The sequence below is a fragment of the Lissotriton helveticus genome, chromosome 5_1 (assembly GCF_964261635.1).
Source record: "Lissotriton helveticus chromosome 5_1, aLisHel1.1, whole genome shotgun sequence".
Lineage (NCBI taxonomy): Eukaryota > Metazoa > Chordata > Amphibia > Caudata > Salamandridae > Lissotriton > Lissotriton helveticus.
The window spans coordinates 2,015,212,823-2,015,239,601 of record NC_136065.1 but is presented as its reverse complement, the minus strand read 5'-3'; the positions used below and the strand labels follow the sequence as shown (position 1 = coordinate 2,015,239,601).

At 46.4% G+C, this 26,779-nt stretch overlaps 1 protein-coding gene across 1 annotated transcript in view; it reads left to right on the top strand.

Moving 5' to 3' along the window:
* LOC144752847 (butyrophilin subfamily 1 member A1-like) overlaps positions 1-26,779 on the top strand; it is a 662,516-nt gene that overhangs the window by 535,188 nt on the left and 100,549 nt on the right. The window lies entirely within an intron of this gene.

The window sequence follows — 26,779 nt, the reverse complement described above, 5'->3', positions numbered from 1 at the left end:
CATGGAGGGGATTTGTATTTGTATTTGTGGTATACTTATAGAGCGCAAACCTGTCACCCAAAGGGAATCCTGGCGCTTTGAACCATAGACCAACAGATTACAGCAGCTTAGCCTGTCCTGGGGAAGAGATGAGTTTTTAGCGCCTTCCTGAAGGGGGATGCATGGCGATGTTGCTGGTCTCCACAGAACAGTTCAGTCATTATCCAACACAGTATCTGCAGCCATTCAGCAGTCGCATGGACAAGGTTCTACTTCAGTTCCCCCATCCACACCACTTGATGTCTCAGGGGAGAGTGACATTTCTGACCAGGCGTCATTTTCTGGGTATTGCACTAGAAACAGTCACAGGCAGCAAGGCAGGGCACAGAGGGCACAGACACCATCCCCTAGGACAGGGAAATCTTTCACAGACCACGACATCAGCTACCCTGGAGTTGACACACAGGATCCTCAAGGGGTGTTGGGGGACAGGGATTCACATGTGACACAGGCATCCCCCTCAAAAGGTACTCCCAAGGCCAGGGACACTCCCAAGGACAAGGACACTACAAAGGAAAGGGCACCTCCCAAGGCCAGGGACACTCCCAAGGACAAGGACACTACAAAGGAAAGGGTACCTCCCAAGGCCAGGGACACTCCCAAGGACAAGGACACTACAAAGGAAAGGGCACCTCCCAAGGCCAGGGACACTCCCAAGGACAAGGACACTTCAAAGGAAAGGGCACCTCCCAAGGCCAGGGACACTCTCAAGGACAAGGACACCTCAAAGGACAGGGCACCTCCCAAGGCCAGGGACACTCCTAAGGACAAGGACACTTCAAAGGACAGGGCACCTCCCAAGGCCAGGGACACTCCCAGGGACAAGGACACTTCAAAGGACAGGGCACCTCCCAAGGCCAGGTACACTCCCAGGGACAAGGACACTTCAAAGGACAGGGCACCTCCCAAGGCCAGGGACACTCCCAAGGACAAGGATACTTCAAAGGACAGGGCACCTCCCAAGGCCAGGGACACTCCCAGGGACAAGGACACTTCAAACGACAGGGACACTACAATGGACAGGGACACTACAAAGGACAAGCCAACTCCCAGGGACAGAGCACCGCCCATGGATAAGGCACATTCCAGAGACAGGACACCTCCTACGGCCAAGGCACCTCCCAGGGCCAAGGGTTCTCCCATGGACACGAGCTCCACTAAGGCCAGGCATACATCACCCCTGCGTCCCCTGAGGCTGGTGTTGGTGAAGGAACGTAAAAAACATGTGTCAGCAGTGGAGTCCCCCATACCTCTACTCCCATCCACACCCCGCTGAAGCAGAGGAAGGCGTACACTGTTGTTGCAACCCCCATTACCCATGATGCAGAGGGCAGAAGGCAGGGCCACAGCAAACGTCAAGCAGGGTCCAGCATGTCCCCAGAGAGCAGACCCCACCAGCACATGATCCACCTTTGATGGGTGATGTTTCAGATGAGCCCGCACCACTTACCAGTCCAGTCATGTCCAGAGTGCCCTTACATATCCCTAAGAAACATAGACACACACCATTGACACCTGACCAACCCAATGTCGCTCAAGTACAGCTGTCCCCAGCTCCCAGAGCCACCCTGCCTCCTGGCCCATACAGACCTGTGGCTCATCATTTCAGTGGTCCTAGTGGGTCAGCTGCAGTTCACTCGCATGTGTCAGATAGTGGCACTGTGTCTGTTGTTCGCTGTCATGCCTCATGTAGTAGCACTGTGTCAGTTGTGCCCTCTCTTGTTTCAGGTACTGCCACTGTGTGTGTCCGCCACTCTCATGTCTCAGATGCTGGCATGGTATTTGTTGGTCACTGTACAGGGAAATGTCCTGGCAGTGTGTCTGGGTCTATGGCTCATGTGTCAGTCACTAGAGCTGTGGCTGTGTCTCACACTCCTGTATCTGGGTCTATGGCTCATGTGTCAGTCACTAGAGCTGTGGCTGTGTCTCACACTCCTGTTTCTGGTGCTGTCAGTGTGTCTGGGTCTATGGCTCATGTGTCAGTCACTAGAGCTGTGGCTGTGTCTCACACTCCTGTTTCTGGTGCTGCCAGTGTGTCTGGGTCTATGACTCATGTGTCAGTCACTAGAGCTGTGGCTGTGTCTCACACTCCTGTTTCCGGTGCTGGCAGTGTGTCCGAGGCTACTAGGTCAAGCAGTCCACCAGATTCTGTGCTGTGAGGTGTAGCTCCCATCACTCACATGTCATTGTACTTGGTGTCTAGATTTTCCATTGTAACCACCCTTGCATTATTAATGTCCATGGGACGGGACGCTTGACCCACGTCCTTGTGCTGCCTCAAATGTATTTCTTCTGTTATGAACACTGCCCTTTTGCTGTTATGATACTGCATTGTGCCCTCTCATAAGCTGCCTCAGATGTACCTGCTCTGTTATGAACACTGCCCTGTTGCTGTTATGATACTGCATTGTGCCCTCTCACGTGCTGCCTCAGTTGTACCTGTGCCTTGCCATGGACTGTTGATGCACTTAGCCCCTCTCATGTGCTGCCTCAGATGTACCTGCTCTGTTATGAACACTGCCCTGTTGCTGTTATGATACTGCATTGTGCCCTCATGTGCTGCCTCAGATGTACCTGCTCTGTTATGAACACTGCAGTGTTGCTGTTATGATACTGCATTGTGCCCTCTCATGTACTGCCTCAGATGTACCTGTGCCTTGCCATGGACTGTTGATGCACTTAGCCCCTCTCATGTGCTGCCTCAGATGTACCTGATCTGTGCCATGGACTGTTGATGCACTTAGCCCCTCTCATGTGCTGCCTCAGAAGTACCTGCTCTGTTATGAACACTGCCCTGTTGCTGTTATGATACTGCATTGTGCCCTCTCATGTGCTGCCTCAGATGTACCTGCTCTGTGCCATGGACTGTTGATGCACTTAGCCATTCTCATGTGCCTCCTCTGATGTACCTGTTGTGTGCCTTGTCATGGACTGTTGATGCACTTAGCCCCTCTCATGTGCTGCCTCTGATGTACCGGCTCTGTGCCATGGACTGTTGATGCACTTAGCCCCTCTTATGTGCTGCCTCAGATGTACCTGTGCCTTGCCATGGACTGTTGATGCTCTGTGCCCCTCTCATGTGCTGCCTCAGATGTACCTGTTCTGTAATGAACACTGCCCTGTTGCTGTTATGATACTGCATTGTGCCCTCTCATGTGCTGCCTCAGATGTACCTGTACCTTGCCATGGACTGTTGATGCACTTAGCCATTCTCATGTGCAGCCTTTGATGTACCTGTTCTGTGCCTTGCCATGGACTGTTGATGTACTTAGCCCCTCTCATGTGCCGCCTCTGATGTACCTGCTCTGTGCCATGGACTGTTGATGCACTTAGCCCCTCTCATGTAATGCCTCAGATGTACCTGTGCCTTGCCATGGACTGTTGATGCACTTAGCCATTCTCATGTACTGCCTTTGATGTACCTGTTCTGTTTCTTGCCATGGACTGTTGATGTACTTAGCCCCTCTCATGTGCCGCCTCTGATGTACCTGCTCTGTGCCATGGACTGTTGATGCACTTAGCCCCTCTCATGTGCTGCCTCTGATGTACCTGCTCTGTGCCATGGGCTGTTGATGCACTTAGCCCCTCTCATGTGCTGCCTCAGATGTACCTGTGCCTTGCCATGGACTGTTGATGCACTTAGCCATTCTCATGTACTGCCTTTGATGTACCTGTTCTGTGCCTTGCCATGGACTGTTGATGTACTTAGCCCCTCTCATGTGCCGCCTCTGATGTACCTGCTCTGTGCCATGGACTGTTGATGCACTTAGCCCCTCTCATGTGCTGCCTCTGATGTACCTGCTCTGTGCCATGGACTGTTGATGCACTGAGCCCCTCTCATGTGCTGCCTCAGATGTACCTGTGCCTTGCCATGGACTGTTGATGCACTTAGCCCCTCTTATGTGCTGCCTCAGATTAACCTGTTCTGTTAAGAACACTGACCTGTTGCTGTTATGATACTGCATTGTGCCCTCTCATGTGCTGCCTCAGATGTACCTGCTCTGTTATGAACACTGCCCTGTTGCTGTTATGATACTGCATTGTGCCATCATGTGCTGCCTCAGATGTACCTGCTCTGTTCTATCCAGTGCCCATGCTCCTGGCTACTCTAGGATTGAACCACTATTATGTGCAATAAAGCAAGTTAATTGTGTGTAGTGGTTTCTCTTTGTCATTCCTGGTTGTCTCCTTGCATTGTTGATATTTTGGTGCTATCGTAAATGCTGTTTCCCCAACATGCCATTCCCCCTCCCCACGTCACGGCCCCGGCATGTACTCCCCTTCCGACAGCAATTGGTGTGTTTGCGTACCTGCGGCGGCGACGGTCCATGACTTGCTGGTGGTGAAGCACGAAGAGTATAGGAAATGCGTGTAGAGCTAGGTCCATGACGGCGATCTGCCTGTGGTGGGTATCTCTGCAATGTTTTGTCTCTCTGCTGTGGTGAATCCTCCGTGTTCAGGCAGGTTGTTTTTCCGCTGCGATTTGCTGTTGCTTTTCCGCCATCATGATTTAGAGGACGGTCGGAGACGTCATTCCGTACGGTGGTGTCTCTGGATTGGTTACGTCTGCCGCGGGGTCGGGTGTATTTCCGCGGCGGTGCATGTTCTTCCGCGGCGTACGGACATTTGAGAGTGCTTCCCATCCTAATATGGCGGACGGACTGACCGCGGCTGGCGGACTGTAAAAAGGCATTTTCCGTCTACTCCAGGACGGCGGTCGTCCTTCCATCCGCCATCGTAATCGACCCCTAAGTTTGAGTTTTGACAATGATTAACCACCCTGTGGCGAATTGGACCTGAGGTCAGGATTGCAGCAGCGCTTTGCTGCAGCCCACGCGCGCTCTCTCAGCGCTACTCTGGATTTTAATCATCCCGTTTTTTATTTTCTTTAATTTTACTTTCTTTTCCCCCTGGTTTTAATCTCAGGGTCTCTGGCCACTCACCCGCACTCTAATTGTTTGGATACCCACCGCTGTTTAGCGGGTCCGGTTCCGGGGAGGCAGAGGGCGGGGAGCGCCATCTTGTAGTGGTGTGTTTCTCTGAGCGCCATCTTTGAGCATCCTCACGCTCGTGGACTGGGGGAGCTGCCTATTTAAGGCGGAGCCGCCTTAGTATCAGCCTGGCGAATTGGACCTGAGGTCAGGATTGCAGCAGCGCTTTGCTGCAGCCCACGCGCGCTCTCTCAGCGCTACTCTGGATTTTAATCATCCCGTGTTTTATTTTCTTTAATTTTACTTTCTTTTCCCCCTGGTTTTAATCTCAGGGTCTCTGGCCACTCACCCGCACTCTAATTGTTTGGATACCCACCGCTGTTTAGCGGGTCCAGTTCCAGGGAGGCAGAGGGCGGGGAGCGCCATCTTGTAGTGGTGTGTTTCTCTGAGCGCCATCTTTGAGCGTCCTCACGCTCGTGGACTGGGGGAGCTGCCTATTTAAGGCGGAGCCGCCTTAGTATCAGCCTGGCGAATTGGACCTGAGGTCAGGATTGCAGCAGCGCTTTGCTGCAGCCCACGCGCGCTCTCTCAGCGCTACTCTGGATTTTAATCATCCCGTTTTTTATTTTCTTTAATTTTACTTTCTTTTCCCCCTGGTTTTAATCTCAGGGTCTCTGGCCACTCACCCGCACTCTAATTGTTTGGATACCCACCGCTGTTTAGCGGGTCCGGTTCCGGGGAGGCAGAGGGCGGGGAGCGCCATCTTGTAGTGGTGTGTTTCTCTGAGCGCCATCTTTGAGCGTCCTCACGCTCGTGGACTGGGGGAGCTGCCTATTTAAGGCGGAGCTGCCTTAGTATCAGCCTGGCGAATTGGACCTGAGGTCAGGATTGCAGCAGCGCTTTGCTGCAGCCCACGCGCGCTCTCTCAGCGCTACTCTGGATTTTAATCATCCCGTGTTTTATTTTCTTTAATTTTACTTTCTTTTCCCCCTGGTTTTAATCTCAGGGTCTCTGGCCACTCACCCGCACTCTAATTGTTTGGATACCCACCGCTGTTTAGCGGGTCCGGTTCCGGGGAGGCAGAGGGCGGGGAGCGCCATCTTGTAGTGGTGTGTTTCTCTGAGCGCCATCTTTGAGCGTCCTCACGCTCGTGGACTGGGGGAGCTGCCTATTTAAAGCTCGCCTGATGGCGCGCAGCGGTGACGCGCAGCGGGCGTGCCTTCTCTGTGCCTGAGTCGTGCCAGAGTCCTGCCCGTCTGCGCTCGTCAGCGTCTCGGAGGGCGGCGAGGCGGCGTGGTAGGCTTTTTAGCTTGTTCGGTGTTTTTAGATATTGTGAGTTATGTTATGTTATTCAGCTAGCGAGTTAGCTGCACTCAGGCATTCTGCGCCTGCATGCCATCATGTCTTCCCGGGCGGTCGGTCGCTGAGGAAGGGCTGTTCGGGTTGTGGTTGGAATCTTTTCCCTAAGGAGGATGGTGCTGCCGGATGTAACTCACCCCAGTACCCCTGTTATCTGCTCAACACCAGATCACTCAGCAAGCATTCCACAGACATCTGGAATTTGCTAACAGACTCTAAAATCATGTGTCTGTTTCTCACCGAGACATGGCTGAGTGAAAGCTCCGCCCCCGATGTTGCCGCTGCTATCCCTCCAAATTATACCATCTTTAGGAGAGATAGAGATAACGGCAGAGGTGGTGGAGTAGCGATTATAGTGGATAACAGCATCCCCTGCCGGACTTTCGCGGTGGAGACCATTGCTGGCTGCGAGGCCCTTGGTTTCACCCTTAAATTGTCCCCTTGCCAAACCTGTTCTGGGATCATTATCTACAGGGCTCCTGGTCCGCTGGGCACCTTCTTCGATGACCTGCAGGCCGCTCTTTCTGTGCCGTGTCTCAGATCTGAGCACTGTATCCTTCTGGGAGATTTTAATCTACACATGGATAAACCCCTAGACGCTGATACCATCAAGCTTTCTGACATGGTGTGTCCATTTGGGATGACCCCTTATGTGGTTAGTCCTACGCATGTTAAAGGCCATGTGTTGGATCAGATCTTTTCCACCAGGACTATAGAGGCATCTTCTCCTATGCCAGTCCTGTGGACCGACCATTATCTGATCAGATTCTGCATCTTAGCTACAGTCTCATCTGGTTCTAGAGGGGTGACTGACGCAACAAGACTGTCCCGACCTTTCCACCGAGTCACGGCGGACATGCTAGCCGACGCTCTTGTTCGTTATCCCTGTCAGCTTACAGGTTTCCTGGAACAGGACCTGGAACTGTTTCAGAAATGGCTGTCCATGAGATTGGAGGAGTTTGCCCCAGGCAAGCCGAGTAAGGCTGCGGGTCAACAGATATCGGCCCCTTGGTTTACCCCACTCTTGGCCTCAATGCGTCAAGACTGTAAGAGGGCAGAGAGGGCTTGGAGACAAAGATATGATCCTGAAGATAAGAGCAAATATAAGGAGCTTATCTATGTCTATCATAAGCACATCTTTGAGGCAAAAAAGGTGTACTTAGAGCACAGAATTGATGCCGCCGAATGCATGAGTAAGGAAATTTTTAAAGTTGTACGGGAATTTGTGTCACCTGTATCCGGCACACCTACTCATGCTCATAGCGCAGTCTGGATCAGCCAACTTGGTGAATTTTTTACCAATAAAATTAAACTCATTCAGGGCTCTTTTCCGGCACCTTCTCCTCTGGCTGACCCCCCAGTATCTGGGCTTTCTGCTGCAGAGGCGGCGGGTCCTCTGCTCTGGATTTTTCCGTCTATCTCCCATGCTTCCTCTTTGAATCTGCTCTCTCGGCTCAAATCGGGCTCGCCGCTTGACCCCTGCCCTGCCAAGTGATTGGGGAAAATTGCACCGGCAGTCAACACTCTGATCAATCCTATGCTCAATGCCTCCCTGTCTTCCGGAGAGGTACCTGATGCTTGGAAGCATGCCCTTATCCTCCCGCTGCTGAAGAAACCATCTTTAGACGCTCTTGCACATGCGAACTATAGACCAATCTCCCTCCTCCCCTCGCTGGCTAAAGTGATCGAGAAGCACGTGCACCTCTCTATTTCCACCTTTATAGAGAGTAATAACATTCTGCACGACTCTCAGTCGGGCTTCCGTGCTAATTTTAGCACGGAGACGGCTCTTCTTGAGATCACTGATGCCATCCGCGAGATATTGGATGGAGGGGGAAAAGCCATCTTGGTCATGCTGGACTTGTCGGCGGCTTTCGACACCGTGCCCCACGCCGGTCTCCTTTTAAGACTCTGGGAGATAGGCTTTCGTGGGACGGTGTTGGATTGGTTTAAGTCGTTCCTGACCAACCGCCGGCAAGTGGTCTGGGCACCGCCGTTCTCCGCCAAAATGCCGCCGCTCGAGGTGGGGGTTCCTCAGGGGTCCATCCTGAGCCCCACCCTTTTTAATATCTATATGGCCCCTCTTGCGGCGGTGGCGGAGTCTTTTGGTGCTCAGATCATCTCCTACGCGGATGATACGCAGCTTCTTTTTTCGTGTGGCAAGGGGGAGGATTTCGACGGCGGGCGGATTCGGGAATGCCTGGAAGCCGTTTTTGAGTGGTTTCAGGGACATAGTCTGAAGTGCAACTCAGACAAATCCGAGTTGCTCTTCTTCGGCTGCTCTCCCGACCCGGCTTGGAAGTCATGGTGGCCGTGTGATATGTCCCCTCCTTCCACGGTTGCAGTAAAGGTGAAGAATCTTGGCTTCTTGTGCGATGTCGACCTTTCCCTGAGACCTCAGATCATTGGGCTGACGGGGAAATGTTTCGGCATCCTTAGGATGCTACGAAAATTTCTCCCTTTGCTGTCCTTTCATCACAAAAGAATAACGGTGCAGGCCTTGATAGGATCACGCCTCGATTACGTGAACGCGCTTTATTTGGGCCTTCCTAAATATTTGATGGCCCGTCTGCAGGTGGTGCAGAACTCGGCGGCCAGAGCCATCTTTGGACTTCCCCGGAGGGCGCGGGCCTCGGAGCTTTTGGAGCAACTCCATTGGCTTCCGATGGCCAAGAGAGTCACGTTTAAAACCTTGACTCTGGCTTTTAAGGCGCTCCACGGAATTGGTCCTCACTATCTCCGTAAGCGGATAGCCTTCTATGTCCCCAGAAGAGCTCTCAGGTCTGCCTTCGAGGCCAAAGCGGTGGTTCCTTCCATTAGGCGCTCTCGAATCGGAGGTCGCTCTTTTCGGTACCTTGCGCCTCGGTGCTGGAACGATCTCCCTCGATCCTTAAGACTGATGACCAATCTGTTAGCCTTTAGAAAGGAGCTAAAGACCTGGCTTTTCACTCTGTAATCTGTGTCTTGTCTGGATCACTGTTATGCTGTACCTAACCTTGTTTCACTCTTCGCCAAAGCGCCGGGACACTCCTCCGAGTAGCCGTGCGCTATAGAAGAGTCAATTTAACATAACATAACATAACATGTAAATGGTCTTTTTATTCCTATTAATGGGTGGCTATCACTGTTGATAGATGTTGTTACTATTCACCTCAGCTGTAATCAATTCCTCAGCCTCAGAAAGACTACACACTACACCAGAGTTGTCAGATGATTCAATGTCAGTAGAGACCGTGTTTTTGATGCTGTACATTCAGATAAAACACCAGTGCACACAGGGAGTTGTAGCGTCAGCAGGCATCCTGCATTTACAGAATTGGATCTATGATCTTCCAGGAAGAACAAACACACGAAGGGGCATATTACCAAGGAATAGCGATATTTATCACTAAATGCGCTTAGCGCATTTTTTTTAATCGCTGGATATTTTAGCGGAGAAAACATGCTATTAGCAACGTTTTTCTCCATTGTGCTCAAATATCCAGCGATAGCGGCGAAATGCATGAATATCGCTGAGAATACAGCGATATTCACGCATTAGCGACAAAATGCTCTTAGCCATGTTATCCACCTCCTATTGGATAACTTGGCTAAGAACTGGTTTGAGCAGGCGTTCGTTTTTGGAGATATTCGCGCTTAGCGCGAATATTTCAAACGCTACGCCTGCCTTGTTAATAGGCGATAGCGACGTTATCGACTGCTTTCAGTTGCTATTGGGTTGGGTACGCCCACTTTGCATGTCATTAGCGATAAACATCGCTGACATGCAAAGCGGGCCCCAAACCGCTCGCTATCTCCTAAAAGCTGTCGCTAACATCAGTTAGCGACAGCTTGCTAATAGGGCGATAGAATGATCGCCGCTTAGTGGCTGAAAACGGCCACTAAATCAGCAATAATTGCCTATCGCCCCCTTTGGTAATATGCCCCCATATTTTCTAGGGTTGCTACTTTCCCAGAGATAGATACCAGACACCGGGACAGTGGAACCCTTGGCATTGACGGTGTCAGGGGTTGCCCACCTTGCCTCGTCTGTTGCACATGCTCCTGCACTGCCCACTGTAAATAAACACACACACTGTAAAAGTACTCCGGAACCCTAAAAAAAAAAGAAGAAAACTTGCTTTTTTAAAGAAAGGCTGCAAGAGCAAATATGCAAAAATGTCTAGGGTTACCAATCCCCAGAGATAGGTACCCGACACCGAGCAGTGGAACCATCGGCAATGAAAGTGTCAGGGGCTACTCACCCAACATGCTTAATGTAATCGTCTTGATTCTGCCTGAGCCCACTCAACCCACCAGCAGCGGACAGTATGTAATTTCCTTTGTGCCCTAAGTTCCAGAACTTTGGGCATCACTTTCTTCCCAAGCTCCATGTTACAAAGGTAACTAAAGTTCTGTCCTTGAAAAAAGCATTCACATGACCCCTTTATGTCTGTCTGTACCCGACAAACCGCAACAATGCCTAGAAGCAAACATACACTTTGTCTGGCAAAACAAATGTATTCACAGAAATGTTGAGGATTTGGGGGCAAGTAAATACATGAGAATCTTTAAAACCAACAATCACTCCCTACATGCTGATTAAGAGACTGCTGAACAATTAAACAGCTAGGCAGGCTGGGTCATGCCCAGGAGCTCAAAAGACCGCAGTTGAAAGTGGATGGAAAGCAGTGTCTTCAACACAGGTCAGGTAGAGTGGGAGTGGTTGTGTGACTTGTGCAAGCCGTTGACTTCTACTCCAGTCCCCTTTTACTGCTCAATATCTGGCAAGAATAGCCTTAGTGTTATTGCCCTATTTGCACAACAAAGGAACACAATAAAACAGATTTGGCTGTGCTCAGAGTGGGTGTGAAATCCTGAAAAGCCCAGCTTTCTGAAGGAGAGAAAAACAAGTAGTGTGAAAGACCGCTTTTGTTTCTGTTGCTGTAAAGAATGTGAGGAGAGACGGTGTTGCCTTATGGCCAGAGCTGCGGACTTTGGGGCAGGGGAATCAGGTTCGAGCTTGGGCGTAGGCTCAATATCAGTGATTCTGGAAAAATCACTTAATCTCCCAGTGCCTTCCCAAAACTGAATGTGTCCTTGTGTAACGTAACTGGTGCTCTAATACCTTCGGGTTGAGTTCGCGCTACATAAAACAAAACAAAAAACATTGCCTGACCTGCAAAAGCCAGATGTGAGGAGGGAAGCGAGGCATCCCACACTGTACTGTATGATGGCCAACTAAAATGCTCTCAGAGTGAAATCGTCAGAAAGAGAACTAACAAACAAAGTAGGGACTTTGACAGAAAAGTACCAATAAGAAGCAAGCATTTTTTAATGCCACAGATAGTAACCAATGACAATCAGTGGGTTTGCCAAACCCCACAGAAGAGATATAACTGGTCGATCAAAGCTCGACCTAAAAAGCAAATCTAGAAGTAGTGAACAACACCCACAACAATGACCGCAGGTGGTTAATCATCAACGTTAAAAACAGTCACAGTTTTCACTATATTAACAGATACGCCCTTACAGCGAACAACCTGAATTCTGGATTACTCTAAATAAACAATGATGTGACCTAATAAACGACTCTCACATTCTCCTAGCAGCATATTTGAACCTCCCTCGGGATACTGTATTGATAAGAATTCCACATATAAATACAGACCCAATAAATCTCATAAGCAAATGAGGAACCTAAGCAAAAAGCATTTGGCACCTTAACAATCCAACAGGAAGCAAATTCACTTTCTTCTCATACCCACACAACACACTCCCAAGATCAGACTATATACAAATATTGTACTCACCTCGGCTGCCTCCGCTCATCGATCAAACGAATACTAAATTCAGACCTCGCCTGTATCTCAGTAGTCTTAAATATTGGTCATTATCTCCCCAAACAGACTCAATGGAAATTCAACGACAAAGTCCTTAAAGACCAATGACTTTTTGACAAAATAAAAAGCTTTATTGCTAACTTCTTTCAATGAAATATCTAAAGAAACCTTGTGGGATGCAATGAAGGCTATCATCAGAGGAGACCTCATTATTATTATTTCAAAATATAAGTAAAAAAACAAACAAGTCAATGACAGAACAATCAATTAAACAATTAGAAAAGGAAGTCCTGGTTAATTAAAAACAGGAACTCCTACAACAACTCAAAACATTAAAAAACAAGCAGTTGAGTAGCAGAGCACACATCTGGGTGCAACACAACACTATTAAGAAATTTAAAGAATCAAGGAAAGAAGGCAAAGCACTAGCAGATTATATCAAATTCAAAAAGAACCTGAACTATATCCCATCTATTAGGAACAAAGCGGGAACCACCATCATAGACCCACTAGAAATACTTATGTTTTTAGAGAATTCTGTAATGACCTCTATAACCCCAACCAAAGCACATCAATAGCTGATTGTGAGAAATATTTGTAGAACATTCTGCTCCTAGTACTTTACGACCCTTACCTCATGCCCCTCAACCAACCCTTCTCTTATTTGGAAAATACAAAAGCAATACACTCCCTTAAACCTGGGAAAGCTCCAAGCCTATTTGCACATCCACTCTTAAAGTCCGCGGCTGATTTTAAAAGCGCGCCGGACTGATCACTTTTAAACGTTTATTCTTACCTTTTGTTTGCAATACTCGCATTTCCTATACTTGATTGCCCTCGTGGTCCCGGTCCGCCCCGGCTTGTGCCGTTTGTTGCGGAGGACCAGTCCGAGGTGCGCACTTCCTGGAGCCTGACACCACTTCCGCCCTGCGCTAGTCCTTGCAGGTGAGCGGTCTAGTGGTGCCGAGCCCGCTCTATTATTTAAATCGGTGCCTCTGCTCCCAGCCCCAGTAACGATTACAGTATACAGGTGGCGGTGTGTGTGTTGGACGCTGTATTGCCATATTGTTTTAAGCTGTACCTTTGCTGATTTTAAAAGCATTTATGTTGAACTTGTAACTCTGCCTATTTGCACATCCACTCTTAAAGTCCGCGGCTGATTTTAAAAGCGCGCCAGACTGATCACTTTTAAACGTTTATTCTTACCTTTTGTTTGCAATACTCGCATTTCCTATACTTGATTGCCCTCGTGGTCCCGGTCCGCCCCGGCTTGTGCCGTTTGTTGCGGAGGACCAGTCCGAGGTGCGCACTTCCTGGAGCCTGACACCACTTCCGCCCTGCGCTAGTCCTTGCAGGTGAGCGGTCTAGTGGTGCCGAGCCCGCTCTATTATTTAAATCGGTGCCTCAGCTCCCAGCCCCAGTAACGATTACAGTATACAGGTGGCGGTGTGTGTGTTGGACGCTGTATTGCCATATTGTTTTAAGCTGTACCTTTGCTGATTTTAAAAGCATTTATGTTGAACTTGTAACTCTGCCTATTTGCACATCCACTCTTAAAGTCCGCGGCTGATTTTAAAAGCGCGCCGGACTGATCACTTTTAAACGTTTATTCTTACCTTTTGTTTGCAATACTCGCATTTCCTATACTTGATTGCCCTCGTGGTCCCGGTCCGCCCCGGCTTGTGCCGTTTGTTGCGGAGGACCAGTCCGAGGTGCGCACTTCCTGGAGCCTGACACCACTTCCGCCCTGCGCTAGTCCTTGCAGGTGAGCGGTCTAGTGGTGCCGAGCCCGCTCTATTATTTAAATCGGTGCCTCTGCTCCCAGCCCCAGTAACGATTACAGTATACAGGTGGCGGTGTGTGTGTTGGACGCTGTATTGCCATATTGTTTTAAGCTGTACCTTTGCTGATTTTAAAAGCATTTATGTTGAACTTGTAACTCTGCCTATTTGCACATCCACTCTTAAAGTCCGCGGCTGATTTTAAAAGCGCGCCGGACTGATCACTTTTAAACGTTTATTCTTACCTTTTGTTTGCAATACTCGCATTTCCTATACTTGATTGCCCTCGTGGTCCCGGTCCGCCCCGGCTTGTGCCGTTTGTTGCGGAGGACCAGTCCGAGGTGCGCACTTCCTGGAGCCTGACACCACTTCCGCCCTGCGCTAGTCCTTGCAGGTGAGCGGTCTAGTGGTGCCGAGCCCGCTCTATTATTTAAATCGGTGCCTCTGCTCCCAGCCCCAGTAACGATTACAGTATACAGGTGGCGGTGTGTGTGTTGGACGCTGTATTGCCATATTGTTTTAAGCTGTACCTTTGCTGATTTTAAAAGCATTTATGTTGAACTTGTAACTCTGCCTATTTGCACATCCACTCTTAAAGTCCGCGGCTGATTTTAAAAGCGCGCCGGACTGATCACTTTTAAACGTTTATTCTTACCTTTTGTTTGCAATACTCGCATTTCCTATACTTGATTGCCCTCGTGGTCCCGGTCCGCCCCGGCTTGTGCCGTTTGTTGCGGAGGACCAGTCCGAGGTGCGCACTTCCTGGAGCCTGACACCACTTCCGCCCTGCGCTAGTCCTTGCAGGTGAGCGGTCTAGTGGTGCCGAGCCCGCTCTATTATTTAAATCGGTGCCTCTGCTCCCAGCCCCAGTAACGATTACAGTATACAGGTGGCGGTGTGTGTGTTGGACGCTGTATTGCCATATTGTTTTAAGCTGTACCTTTGCTGATTTTAAAAGCATTTATGTTGAACTTGTAACTCTGCCTATTTGCACATCCACTCTTAAAGTCCGCGGCTGATTTTAAAAGCGCGCCGGACTGATCACTTTTAAACGTTTATTCTTACCTTTTGTTTGCAATACTCGCATTTCCTATACTTGATTGCCCTCGTGGTCCCGGTCCGCCCCGGCTTGTGCCGTTTGTTGCGGAGGACCAGTCCGAGGTGCGCACTTCCTGGAGCCTGACACCACTTCCGCCCTGCGCTAGTCCTTGCAGGTGAGCGGTCTAGTGGTGCCGAGCCCGCTCTATTATTTAAATCGGTGCCTCTGCTCCCAGCCCCAGTAACGATTACAGTATACAGGTGGCGGTGTGTGTGTTGGACGCTGTATTGCCATATTGTTTTAAGCTGTACCTTTGCTGATTTTAAAAGCATTTATGTTGAACTTGTAACTCTGCCTATTTGCACATCCACTCTTAAAGTCCGCGGCTGATTTTAAAAGCGCGCCGGACTGATCACTTTTAAACGTTTATTCTTACCTTTTGTTTGCAATACTCGCATTTCCTATACTTGATTGCCCTCGTGGTCCCGGTCCGCCCCGGCTTGTGCCGTTTGTTGCGGAGGACCAGTCCGAGGTGCGCACTTCCTGGAGCCTGACACCACTTCCGCCCTGCGCTAGTCCTTGCAGGTGAGCGGTCTAGTGGTGCCGAGCCCGCTCTATTATTTAAATCGGTGCCTCTGCTCCCAGCCCCAGTAACGATTACAGTATACAGGTGGCGGTGTGTGTGTTGGACGCTGTATTGCCATATTGTTTTAAGCTGTACCTTTGCTGATTTTAAAAGCATTTATGTTGAACTTGTAACTCTGCCTATTTGCACATCCACTCTTAAAGTCCGCGGCTGATTTTAAAAGCGCGCCGGACTGATCACTTTTAAACGTTTATTCTTACCTTTTGTTTGCAATACTCGCATTTCCTATACTTGATTGCCCTTGTGGTCCCGGTCCGCCCCGGCTTGTGCCGTTTGTTGCGGAGGACCAGTCCGAGGTGCGCACTTCCTGGAGCCTGACACCACTTCCGCCCTGCGCTAGTCCCTGCAGGTGAGCGGTCTAGTGGTCCCTCGCCCTTAGTACTTAATGGGGGAATGGAGGAAGCGCAGCGGACGAGCGCAGCGGGAGCGCCGACTTCGCGCCGAAGTCGCGCACAAGTCAAGCCCGTCTGCGCCCGTCCGCGCCAGTACGTGCCCAGGGCCCAGCCTCGCTGCCCCAAATGGTGTCACGTATTCCCGTACTGCTTTACTGCGGTTACGGTGTCCCCCATGTACCTCGCACCTTGTGTTTAACTGTCACAATGCGCCCATCTCATGTCCTTCCTGCAATCTTTCACTGGAATCTTCTTCCTCGCTGATAGACTCTATGTCTTCTACCTTTTGGAACCCTGCCCCTCGGCGCAGTTCTTTCCCTTTTACTTTACCAAAGCCCGGTCCCCTCCTGAAATTTATTAGTATTAACTGTCGTTCTCTCGCAAAACACAAGAGAGACATTTTTGATCTTCTACAGACAGTTAGCCCAGCTGCCATGTTTCTAACGGAAACATGGTTAAATGACAGCTCTGGCCCTGACATCGCCATGGCTCTCCCCAACGATTACACCTATGTTGGGCGCAACCGGCCTCTTAAAGAGGGCGGAGGAATTGCCATCATTTTCAGGAGAGAATTCTCCTGTAAATGGGAAGACCTTGAGTTCCCTAACTGCGAAGCTGGCCTTTTTAAGCTATCACTTACCCCACACTTCACTCTAACCGGCACGCTGATTTATCATCCCCCTGGTGCAGCGAGTAGCTGGGCTTCCTCCCTTCCGGATCTTGTTGCCCCACTCCTTGCACAATCTAATAATTTTATGGTTATTGGAGATCTCAACATTCATTTTAACTCTGCTTCGTGTGCCATTTCCACACGTCTTTTACAGGATCTGGCAGCTTTAGATCTCCATCTCCACAACTCTGACCCCACTCATAAGGCCGGCAACCTCTTGGACCCTATCATTTCTAACCTTTCGACCATTTCGTATCAATCTTCTTTGCAGGTCCCTTGGTCGGACCATTTTATTGTAAATTTCTCTATTGAAATGGCTTCCTCTAACCCTTCCATGCCCACCCACCCCCATAAAGACAGCAGGAATTGGAAACGCCTGGATACAGACAAACTTAATCTGTATCTCACCAATTCCAAGCCTTCATTGTCCACTAACTTGTCTATCAAGGAGCTACCCTCTGTTAAACGTTGGTTGACTAATGCTTTGGATTCCTGTCTCCCAATGCAAAAGAACAAACTACATATTCTTCATCCACCTGCTCCCTGGTTTACTGACGTCCTTCGCCTAGAAAAGTCTAAATGCAAAAAATTGGAACGCATATGGCGCTCCAATTATGATGCTGGTCAGAAAGCGGAATATAAGGCCGCTCTTAAAAACTACCACGCGTCATGTGATAGTGCCAGAGCTTCCTTTGCGAACACCACGCTCCTCACGGCACAGAATAGACCTAAGGCCCTGTTCAAAATCGTGAAGGAGTTGTCAGGTGCATCTACTGTACCCAAGGCCCCCACGCTGGATACCCCCCAGTGTGAAGCTTTGGCCAATTTCTTTGTCGAAAAGATTGAGAAGATCTATGACTCCTTTAACTCCTCTCCTGCTGTGTCCACCCATGTTGTTTTACCTGCATGTATTCCCCCACCTGTCACCTCCGCTTATTGTACTTCCTCGCCTCCCCAACTCCTTGCTTGGGATCCCATTTCCCCTCTGCTTCTAGGAAAGTATTTACAGGACATAAAATCTGGGTCTCCACTTGACCCCATGCCCCCTCAAATCCTGAGCTCCTTGGACCCTACCCTACTCCTTATTATTTTGAAGGTCTTGAATGCTTCTCTTTCTGAAGCTATCGTGCCCAACGAATGGAAGCACGCTATGGTGGTCCCACTATTAAAAAAGGCCAACCTAGACCCCAACAACCCATCTAATTTTCACCCTATTTCGTTACTTTCATGTTCCTCTAAAATCTTGGAGAAACATGTTAACTCTCTGCTTAATTTTCACGTGGAATCCTCTAACTTTCTTCATGGCTCTCAATCCGGGTTTCGGGCTGGCTTCTCGACTGAAACCACTCTCCTTGGTGTGTCAGAATCCATCAGGCAAAAAGTGGACAACGGGGAGACTGTGGCACTCATTTTGCTTGATTTGAGTGCCGCATTCGACACCGTCTCCCATTCCATCTTGTTGTCCACCCTGAGAGAGGCGGGTGTCGATGGTGCTGCCCTGGCCTGGATCGCTAACTTTCTATCTAATCGCACGTTTCAAGTCTTTTCCTCTACTTCTGTTTCTTCTACTTTTCCCTCCAATCACGGTGTTCCACAAGGTTCTATTCTCAGTCCCCTTTTTTTTAATTTATATGTGAGACCTCTTGCTTTTTTGGCGGAACAGGCAGGTCTCTCTATATATTCCTACGCTGATGACACTCAAGTCATCTACTCTCTCTCCACCAACAAGCATCTCCCTTTCTCTTCTCTTCAAGCTGGACTAAAACAGATTTCGGCATGGATGTTGGAGCACAAATTAAAACTAAACGGGAAGAAAACAGAACTGCTGCTGTTTGGCTCTGACATCTCGCTCTGGGGCCCACAACACTGGCCGCCGGAGATGGGCCCGCTTCCCGTTCCAACTCCTGCTGCCCGTAACCTCGGGGTCCTCCTGGACAACCAACTGTCTTTCAGGCAGCACGTCGTGAAAGTCTCTGCCACCTGTACCACCATCATCAGGTGGCTTAGGAAAATCTCGTGGATGCTGCCGGCTGACACCTTGAAATCCGTAGTCCAGGCGCTTGTCATCTCACGCCTGGACTATGGTAACATCTTACTTTTGGGTGCCTGTAAGGAGGTCACTAAGAAATACCAGGTAGTACAAAATTTGGCTGTCCGCCTTATTTGTAATTTACCCGCCAGATCCTCAGCCTCCTCCCACATGCGTAACCTACATTGGCTACGGATCGAGAGCAGGGTTAAATTTAAGGCATTATGTTTCATGCATAAAATCATGACTGGAAAAGCTCCTCCTTACTTATCTATTTTGGTGCAGCAATATCTTCCACCGCGCACACTTAGGTCCTCCACCCAGTATAAGTTCAGGATACCACGCATCAAGAGAGCAAAAATGGGAGGTCGCTCATTTTCTCTGCTTGCTCCCTCTCTTTGGAACTCTTTACCCCTCCCTCTGCGTTCTGAAATGTGCTTCCTTACTTTCCGTAAGGGAATCAAGACCTGGCTTTTTAATATGTAAGTTCGCTGATTTGACTCCCTCCTCACTTTTGGCATACTGTTTCATACTCCCAGCGCCAGGAAACCCACGGGTAGCTGAGCGCTTAAGAAATGTAATAATAAATAAAAATAAATAAATACGGCCTGATGGATTTTCAAACAGCTCTTATAAGCCTTTCAAAATGAACTAATTCTTCAATCACTTAGAGAAAACCAGTAAAATCACAGGTACAACCTCCAAAGCCGCTATTACCCTGATTCATAAAGAGGGAAAAATCCTAGTGACCAGACTAGAGAGAACTTTTCTATCCCTTATTCACAGAGCACACATCAGCTTCATAAAAGATAAACATGGTTCAGACAACATTAGACTATTCTGCCACATCATTCAAAAACCTACATTTCTAACATCACCTATAATGGCCATGGTCCTAGATGCAGAAAAGGCCTTTGAGAAGGTCTCCTGGCCTTTTCTGCATGCTGTCATGCACAATTTAACCTTGGAGAGGCCATTATCTGTCAAAAATGTGTGTTTTATGCCCAACCCTTGGCTCGTATCAGAATTAATGGGTTCCTATCCAATAAAATAAACTTAGTGCAAGGAACTAGACAAGGCTGTCCTCTTTCTCCCCTTTGCTACCTCTTAGTCATGGAACATCTCCATGTCTCCGTCATAACCACCACACTTTTAAAAGACATAATTATTGGGAACACTCACTACAAAGAGGGCGCCTACGCAGACAGCATACTCATATTCGCAAAAGAGGGTGAAACTGCCACCCCAGCAATCTTCTCCGAAATTAACTTCTACGCGCAGGTCTCAGGCTATACCCTGAACCTTGAAAAAAATTAAGTTTTCCCTCAAAATAACCTAACTCTTCCATCCACTCCGAACAATACTAAAACTACACTGGCAATCCTCGTAGATCAAACACCTTGGTCTACACCTTAAAAAAGAACCTAGAAGACATAAGGAAAATAAATGAGAATATTCTCCTTAATGGTGGGGGTGTGTGATGATTGTCCCACAAATAAACATTCATGCTTCACATACAACAAACAAACAACTTCATAAATATAGATGCCATAATTTCCAAATTCCTTTGGAAAGGGAATAAAGGTACAATAGCCCACAAGAAACTCTAAAGGCAGTAACATACCCAATTTCTTTAAATTGGATTCAACCTGAAACACTAGATACACCGATGTAGGTTCACATTGAAGAATCACTAACCAAATTATTTCACTGTTAAGAATCAAAACAATCCCCATACAACATTCTCACATTATTTTCAAGGATACTATATCAGCCCCTAGATCATTGGATAAAATGCTGATAAAATGCTGTTGCATAAAATTCAGAACTAAGAATAAGCTTCCCTATGGAGCAACACAAAATTTAAAGTTGAAGGTGCACCGCCATAAAGGTCATCAAACAATATCTTTTTCCTCAAAAACTTCAGCCCATTAAACAACCTAAAATGTTTGCAGTATAACAGGACTCACAACCTTGAAAACATTGAATCCTATAACTTCATCAAACCCCATGCAGCCTCCACAATTCATGCCTCTGAACTCTACCAACACCAATGAAAGAATCACGTCCGAAATCGAAACTAAGTGGATTGAATCTAACCCAAGTTCAATGCACTCAACCTTGAACAATGTATAATGGAAGAAGATCTGGGCATATGCCCTAAAAAAAAAATCTTTCCCACTCTTTTACAATGTATGTACTGGTTACTGCACAAAGCGTACTGGAACCCTGAGAAAACTCTCCAGATTAGGGCTTCGAGGCTCAGCATTGTGCTGGTACTTCCAAACCTCCCCAGGCACCATTTCCAATATTTTATTCCAATGTAGAAAACTTCACCAAATCTGGAACGGGATTAAGAAAACCATAAATGCAATCTTCAACATTGAGATTTTGAGTTTTCACACGGTTACCTTAGACGGCTGCTCCCATTCTCCCTCCCCAAAACTAAACCAATCAGATATGTGTCTCTTGGACTCCCTACTAACGTAAGGAATAAACAAATTCTATGCAAATGGAAATCATTTCAAAGCCTCCCGTACCACAGTTGGTGGGTAAGGGTCTGCTTCACGAGAAATGCTTTCTAACAACTACAAATGCCAGACATCTCAGAAACTATGGAATAAACTCTCTCTCTCTCTCTCTCTCTCTCTCTCTCTCTCTCTCTCTATATATATATATATATATATATATATATATATATATATATATATATACTCCAAAATCGGTTCATCTTTTCGGTCACGCAGCGCTCAGTGCTGGTGCGATTCCCCTGCGGCGGAACCACGCCGCTGTACATTCACTAACTTCTCCGTTTAGGAAAAAATGGGTCGCACACCCAAAGCAGTGCTTAATCTTATATATTTATTTGTATTTTGGCATACAAAAAGGCTGTCAGCGCGTATATTGATCTACGCGTTTCGGTGTATCTCCACCTTGTTCACGATCAACGGGTCATTCCGCCCTCAATGTTTTTAAATGTTCAGTCCATTTCTCGGTGACCATTTCCTGTCACGTGATTTCCTGCCAAGCATTCTGGTAGTTGTAGTTGTGTTCCTACAAGTTATTCATTTAGGTGAATTAAATGGTTATTTCCCAAAGTCTTTTCTGCCTTCCAATAGGCCTTATAGTTTTGATGTCATTGTACATAATGGATATATACATATAGATCAATTTTCAGAAAGGTTTTTTCATTGTTTTCAGTTTCACAGTCTTTACTGCCCTCCAATGGGCAAACTTTTCACGATTTTGCATCCATAGTGATTTTTTGTTGGTTGATCTTGATCCATTACTGTTCATTGTTATTGATTTCATAACATTTTGACACTTTATAAATGAACATACAGTTCTTCAGATTGATTCAACCCATGGGGGTGCAGTGTTCTCAGGTTTAGGATGAATTTGGATTCCGTTTGCCGTAATTTTCTTTCCCGATCTCCTCCGCGATCACCTTTTGGGATCGTCTCAATGCCATAAAATTTCAGTTTTTGCCAGTCACCATTGTGGAATTGTTTCATATGTTTAGCTATGGCGTTGGACCGGTCTTTGTGAATCGTTGCCCTCATGTGTTGCAAAATCCTGTTTTTCAATTCAGCCGTGGTGCTTCCCACATACATCATGGGGCATGGGCATTCCACTATATATACAGTGAATGGTGTTTTGCAAGTTATACATTGTTTGATTTGCCATTTCTTTTTGTTTGCTAAGACAATCTCCTTCGTTGGTTTAGCAATCTGGCAAACTTTGCACGAATGACATTTGACAAATCCTTTTGTTTTCAACCAGTCATCCTTTCTCTTTTTTCTGAAGTGACTATGTATCATGTAGTCCTTCAAATTTCTTGCACGCCTATACGTTATTACAGGATGATTTCCCATAATCTCTTTGGCAGTGTTGTCCAATTGGAGTAATTTCCAGTTCTTTCTCAAGATTTTCGCTATTTGATTACTTTCTTGTGAGAAGTCAGTTATCATCCTGATTTGTTGTTTTTGCTCCTGTTTTTTAGTTGATTTTAAACACTCATCTCGAGATTTCAGATTTGCTCGCTCCCAACAATTTTTCACCACTTTGGGAGTATATTTCCTTTTTATGAATCTTTCCGTTGTTGATTTACTGTTTTTCTCCCATTGATCTTGTTCACTGCTAATCCTCCGAATTCTCAGGAATTCTCCATAGGGAATACTATTCAATAGTGACTTTTGGTGGAAGCTTGTTGCCTCAAGCGTTGAGTTCGTGGAGGTAAGTTTCCTGTGCAAAGCTGTTTGTACCTGTTCATTTCTAATGTAGATTTCTGTGTCTAAAAAGATGACTCTGTCTTTACTCATGGTGTACGTGAATTTTAGGTTTTTTGTACTTTGATTCAATATGTGGAAATATTCCTGAAATTCTTTTTCTGTTCCATCCCAAATGATTAAAAGGTCATCTATAAATCTTTTCAGCTGATGACTTTGTTTACTGCCATCTCATTAGTAATGTTCCAGGCTATCTCTTGCTCCCACCATCCCATCGCCAAACAAGCGTAACTAGGACTAAAGGCAAATCCCATTGCCGTCCCGCTGCGCTGTCTGAAGGTTTCATCTCCAAACGCAAAAATGTTTTCCTCTAAGCAAATCGAAATCATGCTTAACAACATTTCATTGTGGTGTTTGTATTGTAGACTTCTTTCATCAAGAAAATACTTACATGCTTGTTTTCCCATTTGATTATCAATATTGGTGTATAATCCAACAACATCCATCGTGATGAGATGGTATGAATCTTGCCAGGGCGTGTTTTGTAAAATTCGTAAAATGTCACTCGTGTCTTGAATGTAAGAATTTTAGTTTTCCACAAAAGGTTTTAGAAAGTGGTCAATGTATTCTGCCATTGGTTCTAACAAAGATCCTTTCGCGGAGACGATGGGTCTTCCAGGAGGCTTTTTCTGATCCTTATGTATTTTAGGCAAAAAATACATTGTTGCCATTACCGGGTGTGTCACAGTTAGAAATTTCTTTTCCATTACATCAAGTAGACCATCCTTTTCCCATTCTGATAATTTCCCATCAATCTTTGATTTTATTTCCAAAGTAGGATTTTGTTTTAGTCTCTCATAGAATCTTGTGTCCTTAAGTTGCCGATATGCTTCATTCATGTACGCAGTACGATCCCAGATGATTATGTTCCCTCCTTTATCGGCTATTTTGATTTCAATTCGATCATCTTCCGCTAAGTTTTTCAATGCCAAACGTTCTTCTTTTGTTAGGTTGTCATTGTCTTTATTCCATTTTAGCTTATATAAGTCTTGTATTACTGACTCCTGAAATAAATCAATTTTGTTACCTGGTCCTAGTTGGGGGTAAAATTTAGATTTTGGTTTTTTTCCACTTAAGCCTGCCCCACTTTGGGTTACCACCTGTGTCAGTGTTAAATCCTCCTCCGATATCGACTCCAAGTTCATCAAGGTTAAAAAACCTTCAGTGTCTTTTAATTGTAAGTTCTCAGCGTCTGTTTCGGCTTGGCCTTTTAGTCTTTCCTTCAGGGTACGTTCTTTAAAAGCTTTTGCCAATTTGATTTTTCTCACATATAGATATAGATCAATCCTGACCTGTGCTAAATTCATGTGGCTTTTAGGACAAAAATTAATCCCTCTTTTCAGTAACTTGATTTCAGTTGGACTCAGATGTCTGTCAGATAGGTTCACCACTTGTAGCTCATCCGAAATTATTTCCTCCTCTGGCGCATGTTCCTTGTTTCTACCCCTGTTCGTTCTTTCACCACATTTGTTTCTTTTGCCTCTTCTGATGTGCTTCTCCCTGGCCATTGCCTGCCTTTTCCTCTTGTTCTTCGTGGTTGGAAAGCACAATCTAACAGAGCAAGCTTTTGACGATCGAAAATAACAGGCAACTAAAAGTCAGCGCGCATTATGGAACAAAGAGCTGCCAAGAGAAATGTACTTGTAACGGACATGTTTGAAAAAACAAGCACCGAGAGTGGGGCGAGTGCAGCGACCACCTCAGGAAAATCGGATGCACGCAGTAAATTAAAAACTTGGGAAAAACTAAGTCGTAAGGAAATCAACAAGTCATGGGAAATATTTACACTCAAGAAATATTTAGAAGTACAACGTGTCCCCAGAGGATTACGCATATTATTAATGCCAAACAATCAGGATGCAACTAATGACTTACTACAGGAATGGGGTGAGTTCATATTACGCTCTTCGTTGGGTCTGATGGAAATATTAATCAAACACATTGATATTTCCCTGGAAAAATTAATAATTCAACTTAAGGAGATTGAAACAGAAATTTCAACATTGAAACTCACACCAGAACTTACCAAATTCAAAGAAGAACTAGAAACTCAAATTGAAAAACATGAAGATATTGTGAGGGACCGCAAACATTCAAAGTTCATTCGTGACACCAAAGATTATGCGGAAGGCCGTATCTTTACCTTCGCAAGAAAATTCGACGGGCTAAAAGAACAAATGACATGGGCAAGCATGTCAAGTATGTCAAGTACAGCATCATCTCTTGGCTCAGCGGACCAATCAGAAGGAAATGAAACTGATGAATCCAGAAAGATGTCTTTTTTAGGGGACATGCGCCTCATGTTACATCAAAAATATTGGGAGCAAAATCGCCCAGCCCCACAGTTCCAACCACGAAGAACAAGAGGAAAAGGCAGGCAATGGCCAGGGAGAAGCACATCAGAAGAGGCAAAAGAAACAAATGTGGTGAAAGAACGAACAGGGGTAAAAACAAGGAACATGCGCCAGAGGAGGAAATAATTTCGGATGAGCTACAAGTGGTGAACCTATCTGACAGACATCTGAGTCCAACTGAAATCAAGTTACTGAAAAGAGGGATTAATTTTTGTCCTAAAAGCCACATGAATTTAGCACAGGTCAGGATTGATCTATATCTATATGTGAGAAAAATCCAATTGGCAAAAGCTTTTAAAGAACGTACCCTGAAGGAAAGACTAAAAGGCCAAGCCGAAACAGACGCTGAGAACTTACAATTAAAAGACACTGAAGGTTTTTTAACCTTGATGAACTTGGAGTCGATATCGGAGGAGTATTTAACACTGACACAGGTGGTAACCCAAAGTGGGGCAGGCTTAAGTGGAAAAAAACCAAAATCTAAATTTTACCCCCAACTAGGACCAGGTAACAAAATTGATTTATTTCAGGAGTCAGTAATACAAGACTTATATAAGCTAAAATGGAATAAAGACAATGACAACCTAACAAAAGAAGAACGTTTGGCATTGAAAAACTTAGCGGAAGATGATCGAATTGAAATCAAAATAGCCGATAAAGGAGGGAACATAATCATCTGGGATCGTACTGCGTACATGAATGAAGCATATCGGCAACTTAAGGACACAAGATTCTATGAGAGACTAAAACAAAATCCTACTTTGGAAATAAAATCAAAGATTGATGGGAAATTATCAGAATGGGAAAAGGATGGTCTACTTGATGTAATGGAAAAGAAATTTCTAACTGTGACACACCCGGTAATGGCAACAATGTATTTTTTGCCTAAAATACATAAGGATCAGAAAAAGCCACCTGGAAGACCCATCGTCTCCGCGAAAGGATCTTTGTTAGAACCAATGGCAGAATACATTGACCACTTTCTAAAACCTTTTGTGGAAAACTTAAATTCTTACATTCAAGACACGAGTGACATTTTACGAATTTTACAAAACACGCCCTGGCAAAATTCATACCATCTCATCACGATGGATGTTGTTGGATTATAGACCAATATTGATAATCAAATGGGAAAACAAGCATGTAAGTATTTTCTTGATGAAAGAAGTCTACAATACAAACACCACAATGAAATGTTGTTAAGCATGATTTCGATTTGCTTAGAGGAAAACATTTTTGCGTTTGGAGATGAAACCTTCAGACAGCGCAGCGGGACGGCAATGGGATTTGCCTTTAGTCCTAGTTACGCTTGTTTGGCGATGGGATGGTGGGAGCAAGAGATAGCCTGGAACATTACTAATGAGATGGCAGTAAACAAAGTCATCAGCTGGAAAAGATTTATAGATGACCTTTTAATCATATGGGATG